Source organism: Lygodium microphyllum, chromosome 14 (genome assembly GCF_053477565.2).
Source record: "Lygodium microphyllum isolate KBCC chromosome 14, Lygodium_microphyllum_v1.1.10, whole genome shotgun sequence".
NCBI classification, from domain to species: Eukaryota; Viridiplantae; Streptophyta; class Polypodiopsida; order Schizaeales; family Lygodiaceae; genus Lygodium; species Lygodium microphyllum.
Window position 1 is genome coordinate 10501871 of NC_141148.1, and position 15521 is coordinate 10517391.

Genomic DNA, 15521 nt, shown 5'->3' on the forward strand with positions numbered 1-15521 from the left:
TGTCACAATGTCAATCCTAGTCATTGCCATGTAGGGAAGGCTTGAGCTATTGACTTGCCACAACTAGATGATGCTCAAGGCAAATACACAACACATGTATATAGGCTATTTCTTTGATTGAATTAAGTGGGGCTTCCATATGACTCACATTTGCATAAATATGCATTCCCTAATTCGCTTCATTATGTTTTTAGCTTATACATGTAGGCTATATTTTTTTGGTGCCATGTCATAATAGAAAGTTATAAGTCTCAGATGCCTTAAGTTGCATTAATTATAATGGCTATGTAGTTTGAATATCGCATACACTAGACTGGGGCATATATGTGCTAACTCCTATATGAATTGAGGTAGGTTGATATCTATGAATTGTCAACCTACCTATGAATTTTTTATAGTGTACGATAGGATTATTGAGAGTTATTCTTTACTCCTCTACTTAGACCTTGAACTTGCTTTAGACACAATATAAGGTTTAGTTGGAGAAATACCCCTCGTTTTTAAATAAGTTGGCTCACAATTCTAAGCTTTGAGGATGTTCTACCCTGAACTGATATTGTACTTCATATCATGGAAGGTCTTTGATCAAGATTACTGTATAAGTCACTTGCAAATAGTCTTTCTTCTAGGAGATGATGGCCCATTCAAAAGTTGCAGAGCCAGTTTAGCATACTCCATAAGCTTGGTGATGGTCTCAAAGAGAGACTAGCTTGAGTAAAGAAAAATTTACATGCTAGAAAACATTGCCTTTTTCATTTTGTGGCTTCTATGAATAGATGATCAATGTTATCCATATGTACTGCCATCTAAACAGACTTGGTAGTTACTAGAGAAAGATGGGAGCATGCATGAGTTAGTAGCACGCTTGAATGTAAAAAGTGCTATTTTACTTGTAGCATTCATTCATTATCTTATATTCAATAGTGTAATTCTCTGGCTTTTAAATCCTTGGTTAGTATGGCTCCAACCTTAATAGCTTGAAGCAAGTTTGCACATAATAGAGTAGGATAATGGTCTTAACAAGTATAAAAATAGCTATAACTATGCTTAAGTGTGCAAAATGAATTTGATGATTTCATGATAATACATGATGGAATTGAAAACTTCAACTTGATTATTCTAGATACACCTCATCATCTCTTAAGTGCACTCTAAGTGGGAATATATAATATATCTCCATAGCTACATCTTAATGGGTACTTAGGGGCATCAAATACACAACACTATTTCTTCTCTCTTTAGTTGGCCAACACATAGCTACTTGGAATCTAAAAGCAATCAGCAATACATTGTCCATTTAGACACACCATCAATATGGAAGCTAGACAATGTCATATTATCCTATTATAGGCTAGGGATAATAAAGTTTAGGCCTGAGGTAGTGTGTGTGTCTAGATGTAAATGATGACACAACTTGACCAAAGATGCGATTGATAAGCTTAGTCAATGCTTCATACTTTACTTTAATCTTAGTAGAGGCAAGAGCTTATGATAGACATAACCAAAGAGGTAAAATTGGTAGTGTTGGTCCATAAAATTGTGGCTAGTAAAAAGGGACCGTGCAAGTATTTATTCTTAGCTTGGTTCTAGGAACCTTTATTTTAAAATTTGGGATATGATACTTAACATTATTTTTTATAAATCTAATTTATTGTAGGCAGTTTGGATCTAAGTATTGCATTCACTTTGAATTAATGTACTTGCACGAGTTGGATGTCATGTTTGGCATTATAAAACATAGTGGCACCAACTACAAACCTCATATTAGTATCAACATTTGATTACATGGATTTATTAAAATTATAAGTGTTGTTGTGAGCATACTGCAAGTTTAGTAAAATTTTTACATTTGAATTTTCTAATACCAAATCTACCTAATCAAGTACTAGAGGGTGGATAATAACTTAAATTGTAATTGTATGATCTTTTGTTGTAACACTTGGACACTATTTCAAAATATGTAAGACTAACATATGTATCTACCTTGAGTGTAAAGGATTAGGGCTTGTCATAGTCAACATATGCTTAGACTAGGTGGAAATGACGTCAAGTTAGCATGCCCCTCATGCACTTTCATTACAAGTATGGTGGGTGCTTTTGTTGATTCTTGTGTGGTGGTAACTTACTCAGTTTTTCTATCAACTCCGCTGTGAGTGATCAACTATGTTTTAATTACAAAGTCTAGTGTTTTTCCATAATTAAATTGATGTTTCTCCTTAGGTAGTGTTTCTAACATCTTTGTAGGTGCAATTGGGATGACTACTAAGTATCACATTGACACCTACAATACACACTAGGTGGAAAGGTTCTTATCTTCATCTTTTGTATGGATGCAAGTAATAGCTAGACCCTTCATCCATTCAAGCCTAGAAAGACTACTCCTAGGGACTTCCTTTCAACAAAATAGATAGTCTTTTTCATATACCTATTGTATCTTTCAAGCAAAATTGGATTTGCTTACATGCTCAAAGTATAAATGTACTTGTTTTACATTAATAAACATCTCAAATTCAACATACATCGGTATTGCTTTTTAAGTTTTAGGGTAACCTCTTTATTGAGAGAGAGATATATATATATATGTATAAACTTAGTAAATACTAAATAGTATATTAAATTTTAATAATTCTATATGTTTCATTTTTTGAAGGGAACACACACACACACACACACACACACACACACACACACACACACACACACACACACACACACACACACACACACACACACACACACACACACACACACACACACACACACACACACACACACACACACACACACACACACACACACACACACACACACACACACACACACACACACACACACACACACACACACACACACACACACACACACACACACACACACACACACACACAATCGTTTTACTAAAACAAAATTTTTGGGAAATTGCTAAAGTGCTAGTTATTTAAGATCATGTTCTTATTACCCTTAGAATATTTAACTTGTGAAATCCAAACTTACAACATAATTCACTTGGAGCAAGCAACCCTGTCTTTTATTTTATTGTAAGAAAGGTGAAGTTGATTGTTCCAACCACTACATTGAAGTATTGATTCAAATTCTATTCTAAATTTTAAACTATTAGTTTAATCATTGCATGTATACAAAGCTACAATAAAGTATCATTTGAAATTTATTTTAATTTTTTTTACATATATCCAATATACAAATCTATATGAGATTAGCTATCATGGTAGAGGTATTAAGTATAGTGTGTTTTGTTCAATGTTCACAAGTTGAACACTATGTGTGTTAAGCCTTGTAATAAGCCTTTTATAAAGGAGATGTTACCTTTCATCCATAGCCCTTGTGTTTACCTTTCATAAAGGAGGTGTCATCTTTCATCCACAACCATGAGTCTTTTGAGTAGATCCACCCACGGGTTTTGTGCAACATGGAGAGATCCATTGTTGAGATACAGATGTTTCTTAGAATCATGAGGAGATATAGGTATAGAATAAAGATGATAAATCCTCAATATGAAAACAAGGTGATCAAATGCAATAATCTTACTAGAAAGAGTGTCCAAAAATTATTATAAACAAAGTGCCAATAAGGGCATGTAACTTTAGCTTCAAAATTTGGAGCTTTTGAGGTTAGATTGATTGTTTTTGGGTGAAACTAGGTTGTTTAGCTTCCTCATAAAATGGTATCCCCATTGAAGCTCTATTCTTAGTACATTAGGGGCACAAAAAAAATTCAAATGTATTTGTATAGGTAGGAAACCATGGTGGGAGTTGGGAGTAGACAATTGTACAATGGAGAAGTAGATCACAAAGAGTGGCTTGCTAATTTTGATTTGTTCATGTTCACCATTGGATAGGATGTTGACTAGGCAAATCTTGAAGGAGTGCCTATGTTGTTAAGCATTGAGATGATTTGAGGACTTGGATTAGGAGATTAGGGGCAATTTTATATGAAAACCTAAAGGTAGATTTCCAAGTTTTTAGAAATCAATTTTGTGCATGTTGGTCCCACATCTAATAAGAATTGTACATGTATAGAGAGAAAATTAAGCTTGGAGAATCCATATAATGCTTTCATCCAAAGATTAGAAAAATAGTGGAATTGGAGGAGCCAACAACCTATCAGGGTAAAATTCAAGAGGTGATAGACCTTTAAAAGGGAGGTGCTTGACAAGAAGGAAAGATGTACCACACAGAAATAATCATGAAGATCACAAAAAAGATGATAGGAAGATTATGTAGGACCTAGCCATGGTTAACACTTTAGGTGATTTGTCTCAACACCTATAATCCATTGCAGATCATAAAGGTGCAAACTTGGTACAAAATTCTTCAGTTAAGAGCTCCTCCTAGATGTAAACACTATGTTGTCCACTACAGACCGTATTACACAAAATCTACCATAATCTTTTGTAGGATAATCTAAATCATGCATGCTATAGCTTGAAAGAAAGCTTGTGAGGAGTACTTTTAGTATATGCATGAGTAATTACTTTATAGTTTATTTAGAGTCAAATATTTTCCAAAACAAAGAGCTGTTTGTGAAGAGACTACAGTGAAGCACAATTCATTAATTGATATACAACCAATATAAACTTCATCTAAATGATCTCTTGAATATATGGGAGTAATTAAAAAGTAGGTACTATTCTAAGCAAACACTTTTCGAATTTCAATTCTCTATCCACCTAGATCAAAAGGACAATTGTTAAAAGCATCAATGAGATCATAAAATTGGTCCATGGCATCCATATCATTCACTACATTATACCCCCAGTCTTTAAGAACTATCGTGCTATTAACTTTTGCATTGTTGTATTTGCACTTTGAAGTATGGTCTTTAGTATACTTCTCTCCACATTTAAAATAAAGTCGCTTTTCCTTGTGCTTCTTATAAAGCTCCATTGGGATGAATTTGTCATTGGTTGGCTTTGAAGAAGATATGGTAGACTTGTCTGTTTTACCTCCATTTGTGATTTTGAAAGTTATTCCTTGCTTAGCGGCATTTAGTGGAGGGTAGGTAGGAATCCTTGAACCACTAACTTGAGGTGGGCATTAGTTTCTTGCTATCTATAATACTTTTGGAAATTGATATCCCTCTTCTACTTATGAGCGTATCTTTCAACCAACTCAATTTCCTGAAAAATAGGAGTGGGATATTGTGCCATCACATTAGTGGGATAGACTTCGCTCTAATCCGAAATTGTATTTGTGGATCTTTGCTAAATCACTTACACTCTCTACCTACATACATGGTCAAGTTCAAAAACTAATTTGTATACTCTCTAACCAAGAGACACTTTTGGTCTAATTTGTATCATTGTCTTGTTAGTTGTCCTTTCTCTATGACTGATTAAAACCTTGATTCATTTGTCTTAAAATCATCCCAACCATTTAGTAACCCCTTTTCTCTTTTGATATACCTCCATCAAGTGTGGGTAAATCCTTCTAAATGGAGGGTGGTGAAGTGAATATTTTGGTCATCCATTCTTGGATATATATATGTCGAAGTAGAATTCTAACTTTTTTTTCCACTCCTCCAAGTCGGATGGTGATGATGAATGTCCATTGTACCTGGTAAGGACTACCTTATCTTTAAGCTCCAGATTTCATTGAAACCTTGTTGTTCACTATACCTGGTCATGATGAATGTCCACTATACCTAGTAAGGATCTTGGAGCTCGAGATTTCATTGAGACCATAGGATCACCTATCAATAAATTCATTATAACTTTTTGTCCTGATGTTTGATTTCTATACTTTCTGATTCAAATCAAATCATACAAAGCCCTCTTTGAGATGAGTACTTAACCTTTTTGCTAGAATTAGGGTATAAAATTATGTAGCAACAATTCTGTAGCTATTTAGAACAACCATGCACTCTATTTGGGCTTGTAAGTGATCTATTTTGACTTGTAAGTGTGCTTTCTTGACCTATAAGTGCCTTGAACCTTCAAGAATGTCTTCAATCTCAATACTCCACTCATTGTACCTATGTGTAGGGGTATAACAACAATCAATGGCACCTACATAGGCTTCAAATCTCATGGGAGTTTGCAAAGTTCCACTTGGGGTTGAGTTATACACCCCTTTGGATTCTCCAATAGTGAGGGAGGGTCACCTCTCTTTTCTCCTACTATCTCCCTTGACATCAACCTTTTTGCTCAGTAGGAATCTTATAGCCCATTAACAATTCTAAACTTTCTAAGAAAATAAGAATGATAATAGAAATTAAAAGCAAATTGCAAATGAAAGGATGACGATGTGGCTCAAGGTAGAGAGTACCTTTCATGAGTGACTCAATGATCTTACAAATTTTATGTATTCTCTTTTTAGATTTTCAGGAGGGAAAAACAAATATGTAGTTAAAAGACTAGATTGCAAAGTCTTAAGAGTATTGCACTCTTGACTAAATTTTCAAGCATGAAGGCAAGCAAGAAACCTTTCAAGCCATAGATTTGATTGATTGATCAATTCTAATAATGAAAAGACACTAGATTAGTTGAAATCGATTATTTAGTTCCTCTAAGCAAGTGGAAAATGGCCTAGTAATAGGATGGAAGAGAGAGAGTTTAGATTTAATCTAAGTACCTCATTAATAGGCTCGTTGAAGAGAAGAAAACTGAATGTGCTTAAAATGCTCCAATGGTTGAGAAATCTTGGAAAAAACTTCAGTGGCAATCCTTAATGCTCCATAAGAATATTCAAAGCTTGATAATGAAAGAATGGGATGATCTCAATATTTTCCCCAAATTTGAACTCCATGAATGCAATCGCGAGAAAAAGGTCTCTGAGAATTTTCAATCTTCAAGAAATATTAAGGGATCAATGCTGTAGGTAGACCTTAGAGACAAGATTGAGAGTCTTCTTCAAGAAATTTCAAGCTTGAGGTCAAGATTTAATGATTACTTTTGTCATTAGGGTTTTGAGAAGAAGTACAAGCCCAGAGAATGAAGAAATAGAGTTCATTCTTGATGAAGAAGATTGCCAAATAGAAAAAGGAAGTATTAATAAGCTATAGGTCAAGATTATAAGCATCAAATGGAGATTATTTCCTAGTGATTTCGACATAGTTTGCACTGTGACTTTTGTTGACTTGGCTACTCGTAATCATGATCAATGTCAAGCATATTAGTAGTAGATATGAAGTTACTAATTGTTAGAAAGGTCATGCTATTGCTTATTGATGCACTTGAGTAAGAAAAGAAGAGATAGGGTTGATGTCTTCCATGCAAGCTTGCAAAATCTTGAAGGAAAGAGGAGTATGTCTTCAAAAGTAACTGATTATTACCCTCTTTTAACTTTGGTAAAGGCCCTTTTCCCAAACTACCTTCCAAAATAGCTTGACATTGATACACAATGCACTATTTTAACCTTGATCCCACCAAAATTTTCCAATCTTCTTGTCAATGTCTTCAATAATGATAACTGGTACTTGTGGCAAATCTCTACTCACTATAATGTTCCATCCACAGACATGTATCTATTGTACATGCTATCATAGATTGTCTGAAAGGAATATATGAAAAAATGGATATGTAAAAAGAATAGAAAATGGATCAAAGGCCAAAGCTGTTATACCACTTCTAAGGAATGAACTTGGAGAGGAGAGAAAGATTGCAAGAGAGAGAAAGAGAATAGAGAAGACTAGTGTGGGAGCTCACGCTCAACCACCAAGACCCACAGACCGCTTATTGTTTCAAGCGTTCCAAGCAAGCTCTAATGGCTATCTCTCATCTAACCGACGTGCCCTCAATCCTACGAGTGTACTGAGCTTACCTTGATGCCGAAATGAGTTGCCTCCTCTCTTGCACATGTCGATAGCTCCTCCATGATCCTAGATGCTAGCTCAAGCATCCTCAAGCCTTCTCCACGATCCTAGATGCTAGCTCAAGCATCCTCAAGCCTCCTCCATCTCCAAGCTCCATCCACCATAGCCACGCGTGCAAGAAAAGAGAAGAGAAGAGAAGAGAAGAGAAGAGGAGATGGTGAAGAGCTTCACCCTCTTGATCCCTCACTCCCACACTCACTCCCTCACACTCACACACACACTCTCTCAAGAGCACACACAAGTAAGGAGGAGAGAAGAAGAAGAGAACTCTTGTTAGTCACACACCAAAGAATGAGCTCTCATTCACTTTTTGAATTTTATATACAAAACCCTAAATTTCCATGGGCACACATCCCCTTTTTTACATGACTGGCCATTGTGGCAAGGTCCTTTCTCTATTTCCCTCTTCTAGCCTTATGCCTCTAGTCTACATCCATCTAATATTTTATATTTGGCACAGGAGGAAGCCTGGCGCTCTTTTACAAGGGTTTTTTGAGCTTTTTGAGGCGGCTTTCATTTAAAATTGCACTTTTTGCCCCAGCTTAGCTTTTAGAGACCGCCTGCATGTCTTTGCTCTTTTTTGCTCTTTTATCCACTTTTTCCTTCCTTTTTCCGCCATCTTTCTCCACCATCTTGGCTTGTGTTAAAATTACCCCCCTCCAAGATGGGTGCCAGTCCCATGGCACTTCTAGCTGCTATTGGGAAATGGTAGGCAGTTGGAAAATTTTTCAGGTGAGGGTAGGGCCACATGTAGACTCGGGTACTTGTGGAGGCTTGGTAATGATGTTCGTCGGAGAAGCCAATTGGATGCCAAGTGGATAATGGGGGCCTCTGAAGTTGGTGGTTTGTTGCCTTTTGTAATGCCTGAAAGGAGAAGGTGCGGCGTGCTACCTAAGGGGGGTGGCTACCTTGTTGTGTGGTGCATTATGCTCGTGCTAGTGGAATGGGGAGGTGGATCTAACCACATGCAAGCCTGGGTGGCATTCCACACTTGAGGATTCCATTCGTGCAAAGGGAGGTGTGGTGCAAGTAGCTTAGGGTGATAGGTCTAACCAGAGGCAAGTGTTACCTCCCTAGGTATGTCCTGCCCTTGATGGGCCCTAAGCATGAAGTGGGGGAGCAAAAGGGCTAGGGGGTTAGGAGCAGAGTCGGCCGACCGAAGCCACCAGGCACACCTAACTTGAGGACCCCTAGGTGCAGTGAGCGTATTTTATGTGGTGCTAAGTGCTTCTTCGAGTGAGTTGGTTTTTCCATGTCCTTGAGTGATGTTCCTATTGCTTTTCCTTACATGCTTCTCTTTTTTTTTTTGTATAAGTATTACACTAGTAGGATGACAGCTAGTGTCTAATTCTCATCGTTTGAATTAGGTGGAGAAGGGGGTCGGATGGATTTGCTCAAAAATTGCAAGCTTTGCATGTATACTTTAGAGAATGTGGAGTGAAGTGATAGAGAGGAAGGGATGATTGCATCTGGTGAACTGACTGTCATTCATGTATTCCAAGAGAGCTAGGCAAAAAGAAGGGAGGAGGCTAGCCCTCATCATTAGGCACGCCATGGCACAATTGTCAATGGCGTTAGGATCAAAGAAGAGGGGAGGCAGGCCATGTTCTTGCGAAGTCGGGTCCTGCTTAAGTAATAATTTAAGAAGCCTAAGATAATTACATGTAGTTATGAAAGTTGGATTAGGGCAAGAGGAGAAGTCGGTGAGGAAGCGAGTCATGGAGTCATCCAAGCTTTCCGAGTTGAAGATGAGGGTACAACATTAGAGTTGTAGATAATATAAAAATCATATCGCCCGTGGAGGGGGGTAGCAAAATCCACTCCTACCCTACAAGGGTAAGCCATAAACGTGGGGTTGTTCCTCTCATAGGACAGGGTGTTGCAAAAATCCATCCAAGCGAGCATGTTGATGTCGCACACCCGCCTCCTCCATAGGGACTGGCAATTATAACCTTGCACGGAATGTGTCACTTCACATACATTATTTTGTCAGAACTCGGCTTCTTCAGTTCCCCAAAGGGTGGGGTTCTTCTCTCTTTCTTCCCGCCACTTCTGTCCTAGTCGGCTACCAATCCCAATCACCACCTCCATCACCTTGAGTGGTAAGACCCTCCGCAGGTTGTTGGGCATGAGAAAGCTGAAAGTGAATGGCTCTTTTTCTCTTTCTTATCGCTCTCAAACTACCAGTTCTGTGTGGAATCCTGCGAAAATGTCCTCAGGGTATGGTTGGAGGGGCGTGGATGGCTGCACGACTGGCTTGGCCCTTAGCTACTTTCTGGTTTCTTCTACTAATTTTTTCCTTCTTTCCCTGAGCGCGGCTTGTCTTTCCGTAGATGTGTCGACCAGTTGTTGCTCTTGGGATGTGGCGAGGGGGGTTGTGAGATCACCTCTTCTCTAAACCTTCCCATATCATATTGAAATTAAGCTTCATCCCCTTACCGGTCTCCTTCTTGTGTTCCCTCTTCAAACCCTATCGCATCAATTTCTTGGGGGGTTAGACCGGCCAGTAACGTACTTTCGTTGATCATCCAGGCTCAACTTAACCTCCGCAGGTTGGAGTGGCATGTGCAGCCCTGTGTGCAAAGCTCTACTTGCGATACTAAGTTTCTTCTTAACCACTTCCAATGACTCTCCTGCGTCAGGGCGGGTGGTGTCCATTAGTGTATCTAGGAAGGCCTTTTGCTGGGTATTAAAGGCTACCTGGGTGGCTTTTGCTTTGCTCTCTTCTCTGCAAGGATCTTCTCTTTCTCTACTAGAGCTAGGTGCCGCGCCAGTGTCTTCACCCTTCTTTCATTTTGCCCTGCCTTATTCCTTGGCTCTCTTCTTCATCTCTTCCATGCTTTCACCCTGCCTTTGGACCAGGGACATGAGTTTTTGCTCCTGGTCCTTTAGCTCTCTGCTCGTGGTTTCATGTTCTTTCTTTCCTTGGTCCAGCTTGTCGTTCGATCTCTTTCTACTGCAGCTCTAACTCCTGCTTTCTTCCTCACCCATGGTGGTAAACTTGGCCATAAGCTTTTCGATCTAATTGGTTTTTGCAGTCAACTCTTCAAGTTGCACGATCAGGAGCTTGTATTCTCTTTGCATCTTCATGAGTTCCTGTGTTTCATTCTCCAACTGTTGTCTCCAGCCCTCTTCCCTGTCATCCCTAGCCTTTAGCTCTTGTTTTGAGATTAGAGATCTTCCTTTGCTGCATGGCTATTACTCGGGTCTTTTCGAGCTAAAATGCAGCCACGGACTTCTTTTCTACCGCCAACTCAGCCACAGTTATCTTCCTTTCCTCCTTAGCCTTCTCCAATTGTGAGAGCAGCTCATCGACGTACTCGTCATAATTAGCTAGTGGTGTCATTGTTGTGTGTGGATGGGAGTGGTTGAGGCCTCCACTTTCTGGTGCTTCGGATCCTGCCTTGACTCGGTGTCCATGACTGGCCTTTTCTACCGTGTGGCTGTGATCTCGGTGCTCTTCTCTTGGGCCATTTCTTTGCTAATAAAGTACTGTATCCACGTTACAAAGTTTGAGACATCTACGCTGGTGGGGATGCTCGGGGTGAGGGTTGTTGCTTCAATGGGAGGCACTAGCAGGGTCGGAATATGGTGAATGGGAGCCTTGCCTTTGCCCTCAGGGACAACCGATGGTACAATTTCTGGCACGTGTGCTGGAACCGGGCCCCTCCTCTCTAGGCGGGCTCATAGCCCCCAGATCGTCTGCGCTGTTTTGTTATTCGATTGACCGGCGTGTGGCTTCGGCCAAGTCTTCCTCCTCCTTCCGTCTTAGCTTCTCCTCTTCTTCAATAGCTCTTCTCTTCCTTTCTTTCTATGTTTTCCTAGACTCTTCTTCTAATCTATCTGCTTCTTGTTTTTTCTTCTTCTCCCTCTCTTCGGCCTCCTTGAGGGATTCCCTCTTTGCCCTCTCTAAATCCTCTTTCTCTTTTTCTCAGCCTTCATCCTGCTTCTTCTTTTGCGTCGTCCTTTTAACAGATTTCTTTGCTGTCTTCTTGCTCCTTTGTTTCTTCTGTTTTTCTCCTTCTTCTTTACTCTTAGTACTGTCACTAGATAACTCTTTGTCCTGGTGAGGGGGCGATCTCTCAGGTGTTTCTCCTTCTCCTTTCTCTGCATCCTGATCCTATTTTATCGCCTCCTGAATGAGGGTAGTCAAAATGCTTCCGTAGCCAATGATTGAGGCTTTGGATGAGGCATTTTTTCTTTATGTGGTCTTGGATATTGGGGAATCCCCACTTGCTGGTTTATTGCCCAAAGCTAGTGCTTTTGCCACTTGGTCAATGGTTTTACGTACATAGCCATTCCAGTCGACTTCGTCCAAGGTGCGAGCTACCACATTCTTCAGCATAGGCACGTTGATTTGATGTATCAAGGAGTTGTAGCGCTGGCTGAAGAAGAGCGTATGCACTAGTTTTGCTTGTAGATGGGCTTTTGCGTCAGGAATGTCCTAGATGCTGATGCCGTCATTGGTCAGCACTTCTTCCTTCTTCATCTTAAGCATGTCATAAACATCTCTCTTATGCTTTTTCTCTACCTTTGGCTCCAACCCCAACGCCTTCTCCACCAAGGCTGGGTTTAAGTGTACCTACACTTGCTTGGCCTTGTCTCCCCTTCCCACCGTCATGTGTCACACTCCTAGTCTGGGTTGTACGTCCTGAGGAACTCCACACACTTTGTGTGGTTGGGCTCTTATGCAAACTTCTCAAGGTACTTTGTGAGGTTGCATTGCTCAACAACTCTCTTGGCTGTTCCTTCCTTGGCTACCACACCCTTTATGTTATGGATGGTTCGAAATTTGAGCTGGTTATAGGCGCGGTTTTCTAGGGTGATGCGATATTGAGTCCTTTTCTCCTCCGTGAACGAGAGTCCGTGGGCATGGTCTTGCTGCGACATCTTTCGTTCCTTTCATGAACCCAAGTTTTCGTTAGTGCTTCCAAAATAATAATTTGTTGGTAAAGAAAGACTCTGTGTTTATTGAAGGAAGGCATTAAAATCCAATATATTTTTTAAATTTTTCTTTAAAGTTCTCGTGCTATTTTTCCTACCTTACTCGTTTTTTACATGTTTATACGTTTGCTTGATTTTCCTTGGTTTTGGTTTGATTCACCTTACCCCCCTCCCCTTCCAGCTTGAGAAGGATCATTCCTAAGATTGAAAGTTAGGAGGTCAAGGGCATCCTTCCTAGGATTTATCTGTGTAGGAGCCAAGTATAGAAATTGGGATTGCACTCCAACTACGCTTCACGGTCTAGAGCAAAGGGTCGAATGCCGACTTATGTGAGGTATGTGAGAACATCTGTTAGGAAGTCATTGGAATTGATGCGGCTAGCAATATATAACTCTTACTCAGTCAGTAGGCGATCGAGGTAGGGGTGTCCTTTGATGTGCGCTTCCATGGGTCCGCCACGAAGAGTGGTTAACACTCTATACGAGGTTGGCACGATATAAGTGGAGTTGTACTCTGCTATTTTGATTGCATGGCACTACTCAGCGTTGGTCATTATTTGGCATTCTTCAACTTCCCATTGTAATCAAAGAGTGTACAAATGCCTTAAGAACGAGGATTCAATAGCAGTAAGTTTTGATAATTTTGCAATTTCTTGGTCAGTAATGGCGGAAGTGGTTCGTTTATCATATGATGTGATGAAGTACTGTTTGATGGCCTGCTCCTTGGATATCTCGCTAGTGAGCAATTTAGCAGCAGCGTTTGAGGCTCTTGCGAATGCAAATTCAAACGTTTCTCGAGAACAAGGCATGGTTCGAACTTCATTTGCAAAGGGTTCTTGCAGTAGGCCTAAATCCAAGTGATCATAGCTCAAGGCTAACGACATGAAAGTGGCATCGAGTCATCTAATGCAATCAACCACATCCTCCTTTGTGTCCTCAGCCAGATCGGCCGCCAGTGTTAAGAATGATTTCCGCTCATACGGGGGTTGAAGGCTTGTGGGTAGTTGGGGTTTGATAGAACTAGAGACTTTGACAACAAATAGTTGCGGTTGCGGGTGTTCTTGAGATTGCGGTTGGACCTCTTGAATTAGGGCTGGGGTAGTAGCAGTGATGTCTGACAGAGTGTTGCCTTCGGTATGAATCAAGGAGGTGTGAGTGGCTCTATCGAGTGTTGAGTCATGTGATAGTGTTTGTCGTTTGGGCCGATAGACTTGTTTGACTTTCTTGGGCATATGTGCAGATGAGCTTGATGGATATGGGTCTTGGAAGCGCTGCGGCTTTTGGCTTTGAGGTTTTATGGGGCTTGGTGTGATTAACCTTGAGGGCGGCGTGCAATTGGTGCCTTCGACCGTGCGGGCCTTAGGGATTCATATCCAGGCATTTCCCTCATAGTAGCCTTGCACATGGAAGAGGGCTTTAGAGACCCATCTTGGCTTGATCATGCGTTGATTTCTGTAACTGCGCCTTGGCCTCCTAGGTTCAGAGTTTCTAGTGTTATGAGGGCGTGAGTGTCGACTCCTAGGCGGCTATTGCGGTTGTTTGGGCCTCCATTGAAGCCTAGGCTGTTGGACCTTAGCCTTTATTGCTATGAGCGGCAATTCTAGAGATTCAATGGGTGGTGGCCGAGCACTACCCCCTCCTTAGACTTGGCTGCTAACATCTCTACCAGTGATATGGCGGACTCTAACGAGGTCACGCATCCCTTGCTAAAGGCTGTAACAATGCGAACGTTGTCTATGGCGAGGTGGATATGTTGCGATTAATAATCGACATTGCAGTGAGTTTGCTTCTTGAAGGTTCGCCCTAGTAGCGATTCCATGCCCACGTCTTTAATGTTTGGCAACACGTAGAATATAATTGGTATAGTCTTAGACTCGATAGAAATGGCGGCCCTACACTTGTCGAGAAGTGCGTATGAGCGGCCCCCATATGGGCTTAATTTGGCATTGGTGGGCTGCAGTGGTGGTTCGCCCAGTTGGGTCCAATGATCGTTGGTTAAGACATTGAAGTCTGCTCCCTCGTCGATCAAGGCATTGAAAGCGTATGTTCGCTTGGCAGTGGCTGTGATGTGTAGGTATGCAGGTTCTACAGCTTCCTCATCCTCATGATCCATTTCAGTGATTGTGGCTACTCGTACTTTGACAGGGGGTTCTAACATTGGTGGCTCATGTAGAGGATGCGTGGAAGGGTAGTACTTCTTGACACGACTGCCATGGAAGAAGTCTATGCTCTCGCCGTCTAGAGTCTCAAGCTCAACATTGCCAGTTCGGCTAATTGCACGAAATTTGAAAGGTCCAAGACCTCTAAACTTCATTTTCTGCTTATGCCCTTTAACTGAGTACAGGAGTACTAAGTCTCCCTGTTCAAAATCACGCTGCTTGATGTGCTTGTCAAACCAACTCTTGCGTTGTGCCTTTTCACATATGAGTGCGTGAGTGGCTAGAAGACGAGTTTTCGAGAGGCGTTCGAGCTCAACCAGGCGTTGCATCCATGCCTCCTTTCCTTCCCATCGTTCCTAAAGTGCTATTGTCAGGCTAGGAACGAAGAACTCTATAGGGAGAATTGCTTCAGTGCCATAGGTCAACCTAAAGGGAGCCTCACTGAAATCCGTTTTATAAGATGTACCGTAAGCCACCATCAGCTTGTTGTCCCAGTCACTGCGCAAAGCAAAGACTACTTTGGTCAGGATGTTTATAAGAATCTTATTCGTGGATTTTGCCTAGCCATTTGCTTGAGGGTAGTATGGAG